Genomic DNA, 6000 nt, shown 5'->3' on the forward strand with positions numbered 1-6000 from the left:
ATTCTATTCTATAAAACATGGAGCATCTGACACTGTTGCAAGAATGTCATTTCTCAGAATCTGGTCTCAATAAATAGTCAATGTTATTATTTATACTAATATTTACAGTGGTATTGTTCAACCTGTACACTGAGTAAATAGTAGAAAATCATAAATCTGAAGCTTAGTTAGCAAGACATTTATTATTTCAACATTTGTCATTTAAAAGCTGGCAACAAAAACCCAGCTGAAAACTGGTCCAAATGTAAACATTTCTTCAATGTCTATAAATAGACACTGAAACCAGTTTTTCACCATAACTGTTTTTTCAACATCTTTTCAACGTTAAAATCCTCCCTTTTGGAAGTCTTGATTAATGACCTTAACGTTTTTGGGAAAACTACCAACACACAAATTACACTTTGAAACATCATCCTGGCTGTTGAGAGACAATATCACCATCAAATATCACATATGCAATCATAAAGTTTACAAAAGCACAAAAAAGACCATACAGGATATAATACATTTATTTAAGCAACAATTTAAATACAACCCCAATTCCATCGAAGTTGGGATGTTGTGTGAAATGTAAATGAAAATAGAATACAATGATTTTCAAATAATTTCAACCTATATGTTGTGTGGGCCGCTGAAGAGGAGGTACTGCTGGCCCACCACCACCAGAGGGCGCCCTGCCTGGAGTGCGGGCTCCAGGCACCAGAGGGCGCTGCCGCATCATGGGAGTAGCCTGGGTGACAGCTGTCACCCATCACCAGACACAGCTGTTCCACTCAGCACAGAGGTATATCAGGAGGACGGCGTCTCCACCTCAGTGCCGAGATATCGCCTAAGACTAAGGTAGTAGTCTCTGCATTTATATATTAACCAGCTAAACCTATTAAACCTTTTCAGGACTGGTGACTACAGATAGCTTCACTGTTTTGGATAAGTACTCACCTTCCTGCTGTTCTTTGACAAGAGGTGGAGGCGGCTTCTCCCCTCTCCGTTACTGGGTGCGGTCATCCACACCTGTGTGTTGTCGCTCTCTCCTGCCAGCAGTACCGGATCCGACGAGCGGAGGCAGTGGCCACCTGGGAATTCGGGACTTGGCGGTTCCAGTATTTCCAGGGTTCGGTGGCAGAGGAGATCTGGGTGGTTCCGGTTCGACTGAGACGGACGTCTCCTACCTTCGAGCCTGCCCACACGACACCAGCGGATTCGACCCCAAATTGTGTTTGTTATATTAATTGTGCCTGTGTCACAGAAGTAAATCTTGTTATTTACCTTCTCCATTGTCCGTTCATTGCGCCCCCTGTTGTGGGTCCGTGTTCCAACACTTTCACAACAGGATATCTCGGCCAGCGTCATGGACCCCGAGGGGCGTCAACCGGCTGTTGAACGGCCAATGGAAGACCAAGGCGCGGCGGAGGCTTCGGGAGGGGTAATCGGTGAGTTGCAGCGGATCCTCACCGCTTTCACCTCTCGGATCGATTTAATGACCGAGCAGTACGTTCTCCTAAACCGCAGGGTGGAGGCTCTCGCCGCACAAGTGGAGGCGCGCCCTTCGGGCGCCGCTGCGGCTCTCCCTCCCGAGGACCCTGCGCGCGAAAGTGACGTTCCACTGGTCGTTCAACGGTCCCTTCCTCCGTCCCCAGAAGCATACATAAGCCCTCCAGAGCCGTACGGAGGCTGTGTGGAGACGTGCGCGGACTTTCTGATGCAGTGTTCGCTCGTCTTCGCACAGCGTCCCGTGATGTACGCGACTGATGCTAGCAAAGTAGCTTATGTGATAAATCTGCTTCGCGGGGAGGCACGCACTTGGGCTACAGCGCTCTGGGAGCAGAACTCACGGCTCCTTCATACATACGATGGGTTTGTACGGGAGCTCAGAACGGTGTTCGATCATCCCAACAGAGGAGAGTCCGCTTCAACCGCACTACTGTCAATAAGACAGGGGCGTCGGAGCGCAGCTGCCTATGCAGTCGCCTTCCGCATCGCGGCGGCAAGATCCGGCTGGAATAGCACTGCCCTCCGCGCTGCCTTTGTAAACGGACTGTCACTGGTCCTAAAAGAGCACCTGGTGGCTAAGGACGAACCGCGGGATTTAGATGGGCTCATCGATCTAGTCATACGACTCGACAACCGGTTAGAAGAACGCCGTCGGGAACGAGGCGAAGGGCGTGGCCAGGCACGCGTCGTCCCTCTCCCTTCCGGGTCCGATCGAGCTCCGCCCTCCCCACGCTCCTCTGTTCCTGCGCTCCGTGGGGTCACAGCTTCCCCTACTGACGAAGCTAGGGACACGAGTAGGGCAACATTTAGGGCACCAGATGCACAGAGGAGATGGACCCACGGAGCGTGTCTTGGTTGTGGTTCAATGGAGCACCATGTGAGAGACTGCCCTGAGCGGTCAAACGCCAACCGCCCGCCCCTAGAGACTGGGCCAGGGGTGGGCCAAAACATTCGCGTGGGACACACCCACATTGCTACACGACTCCCAGTCACGATCCTGTTTGAGGATTCAACCCTGAAGGCCCCAGCACTGGTGGACACGGGCTCTGAGGGGAATCTGCTTGACAGTAGATGGGCCAGGGAGATAGGGCTCCCTCTGGTGGCTCTTACCTCGCCTGTGCAGGTTCGGGCGCTAGATGGCTCCCTACTCCCACCAATCACACATAAGACACCTCCAGTAACTCTGGTGGTGTCAGGTAACCACCGGGAGGTGATCGAGTTCTTTGTGACTCAGGCCACCTCCCGTGTGGTTTTGGGGTTTCCATGGATGCTAAAGCACAATCCCCGGATCGATTGGCCGTCCGGGGTAGTGGTTCAGTGGAGCGAAACCTGCCATCGGGAGTGTCTAGGTTCCTCGGTTCCTCCCGGCTCCCAAGCTAAGGAGGAGGTCCGAGTCCCGCCCAATCTGAAGGCGGTGCCGGCGGAGTACCATGACCTCGCTGACGTGTTCAGCAAGGATCTGGCTCTCACGCTTCCTCCCCACCGCCCGTATGATTGTGCCATTGATTTGGTTCCAGGCAGTGAGTTTCCGTCCAGTAGGCTGTACAACCTCTCACGGCCGGAGCGTGAATCAATGGAGACCTACATCCGGGACTCATTAGCTGCCGGGTTGATCCGGAATTCCACCTCTCCGATGGGTGCTGGTTTCTTTTTTGTGGGTAAAAAGGATGGCGGGCTTCGTCCATGCATTGATTATAGGGGGTTGAACGAAATCACGGTTCGCAATCGATACCCGTTGCCCCTGTTGGATTCGGTGTTCACCCCCTTGCATGGAGCCAATATCTTCACCAAACTTGATCTTAGGAATGCGTATCATTTGGTTCGGATCCGGAAGGGAGACGAATGGAAGACGGCATTTAACACCCCGTTGGGCCATTTTGAGTACCTGGTCATGCCGTTCGGTCTCACTAATGCTCCCGCGACCTTCCAAGCGTTGGTAAACGATGTCCTGCGGGACTTCCTGCACCGGTTCGTCTTCGTGTATCTGGACGATATACTCATCTTTTCCCCGGATCCTGAGACTCATGTCCGGCATGTCCGTCAGGTTCTGCAGCGGTTGTTGGAGAACCGCCTGTTTGTGAAGGGCGAGAAGTGTGAGTTCCACCGCACTTCTTTGTCCTTCCTGGGGTTTATAATCGCCTCTGACTCCGTCGCCCCGGATCCGGCCAAGGTTGCGGCGGTGAGAGATTGGCCCCAACCTACAAGCCGTAGGAAGCTGCAACAGTTCCTCGGTTTTGCTAATTTCTACAGGAGGTTCATCAAGGGCTATAGTCAGGTAGTCAGCCCCCTGACAGCCCTGACCTCTCCAAAAGTTCCCTTCACCTGGTCGGATCGGTGTGAGGCCGCGTTCAAGGAGTTGAAACGGCGCTTCTCATCTGCACCAGTTCTGGTGCAGCCCGATCCTAGCCGCCAGTTAGTGGTTGAAGTGGATGCCTCGGACTCAGGGATAGGAGCGGTGCTCTCCCAGAGCGGGAAGACCGATAAGGTCCTTCACCCGTGTGCCTATTTTTCTCGCAGGTTGACCCCCGCTGAACGGAACTATGACGTCGGCAATCGGGAACTCCTTGCTGTGAAAGAGGCCCTCGAAGAGTGGAGACATCTGTTGGAGGGAACAGCCGTGCCATTCACGGTTTTCACTGACCATCGGAACCTGGAGTATATCAGGACCGCCAAGCGGCTGAACCCCAGGCAAGCCCGCTGGTCACTGTTCTTTGGCCGTTTTGACTTCCGGATTACCTACCGTCCCGGGACCAAGAATCAGAGATCGGATGCATTGTCCCGGGTGCACGAAGATGAGGTCAAAACGGAACCGTCGGATCCCCCGGATCCCATCATCCCGGAGTCTGCTATCGTGGCCGCCCTCACCTGGGACGTGGAGAAGACCGTCCGGGAGGCCCTGACCCGTGTCCCGGAAACGGACCAAAGAACAGACTATACGTCCCACCAGAGGCTAGGGCTGCAGTCCTGGACTTCTGTCACGGTTCTAAGCTCTCCTGTCACCCAGGGGTGCGAAGGACCGTGGCAGTCGTCCGGCAACGCTTCTGGTGGGCATCCCTGGAGGCCGACGTCCGGGACTACATCCAGGCCTGTACCACCTGCGCCAGGGGCAAGGCCGACCACAGGAAGACCTCAGGGCAGCTACAGCCACTGCCCGTGCCTCATCGCCCCTGGTCCCACATCGGCCTGGACTTCGTCACGGGTCTCCCGCCGTCCCAGGGAAACACCGTCATCTTCACGATAGTGGACCGTTTCTCCAAGGCGGCCCACTTCGTGGCCCTCCCGAAGCTCCCAACGGCCCAGGAGACAGCGGACCTCCTGGTCCACCACGTCGTCCGTCTGCATGGCATACCATCAGACATCGTCTCCGATCGCGGTCCCCAGTTCACCTCACACGTCTGGAGGAGTTTCTGCCGGGAACTGGGGGCCACGGTCAGCCTCTCGTCTGGGTACCACCCCCAGACCAACGGGCAGGCAGAGCGGGCGAATCAAGAACTGGAGCAGACGCTTCGCTGTGTGACAGCCGCGCACCCGACGGCCTGGAGTACCCACCTGGCCTGGATCGAGTACGCCCACAACAGCCAAGTGTCATCAGCCACCGGCCTCTCCCCGTTTGAGGTGTGCTTGGGGTATCAGCCCCCCTTGTTTCCGGTGGTTGAGGGAGAGGTCGGTGTGCCCTCGGTCCAGGCCCACCTACGGAAGTGCCGTCGGGTGTGGCGTGCCGCCCGCTCTGCCTTGTTGCAGGCCCGGACGAGGGCGAAGAAACATGCAGACCGGCGGCGAGCCCCGGCCCCCAAGTATCGTCCTGGGCAGGAGGTCTGGTTGTCCACCAAGGACATTCCTCTACAGGTCGACTCACCAAAACTCCAGGAACGGTACATCGGACCGTATAAGATCCTCAAAGTCGTCAACCCCGCCGCAGTGAGGCTCCAGCTTCCGGCCTCACTGCGGATACATCCAGTTCTTCATGTTTCCCGGATCAAGCCTCTTCACACCTCACCCCTCTGCACCCCGGGTCCGGCGCCGCCTCCTGCCCGGATCATTGATGGGGCGCCGGCTTGGACTGTCCGCCGGCTCCTTGATGTCCGTCGGATGGGCCGGGGTTTTCAGTATCTGGTGGACTGGGAGGGGTACGGACCCGAGGAGCGCTCCTGGGTGAAGAAGGGCTTCATCCTGGACCCGGCCCTCCTGGCCGACTTCTACCGTCGCCATCCGGACAAGCCCAGTCGTACGCCAGGAGGCGCCCGTTGAGGGGGGGGTCCTGTTGTGTGGGCCGCTGAAGAGGAGGTACTGCTGGCCCACCACCACCAGAGGGCGCCCTGCCTGGAGTGCGGGCTCCAGGCACCAGAGGGCGCTGCCGCATCATGGGAGTAGCCTGGGTGACAGCTGTCACCCATCACCAGACACAGCTGTTCCACTCAGCACAGAGGTATATCAGGAGGACGGCGTCTCCACCTCAGTGCCGAGATATCACCTAAGACTAAGGTAGTAGTCTCTGCATTTATATATTAA

The sequence above is a fragment of the Thalassophryne amazonica genome, unplaced genomic scaffold (genome assembly GCF_902500255.1).
Source record: "Thalassophryne amazonica unplaced genomic scaffold, fThaAma1.1, whole genome shotgun sequence".
Classification (NCBI taxonomy): Eukaryota; Metazoa; Chordata; class Actinopteri; order Batrachoidiformes; family Batrachoididae; genus Thalassophryne; species Thalassophryne amazonica.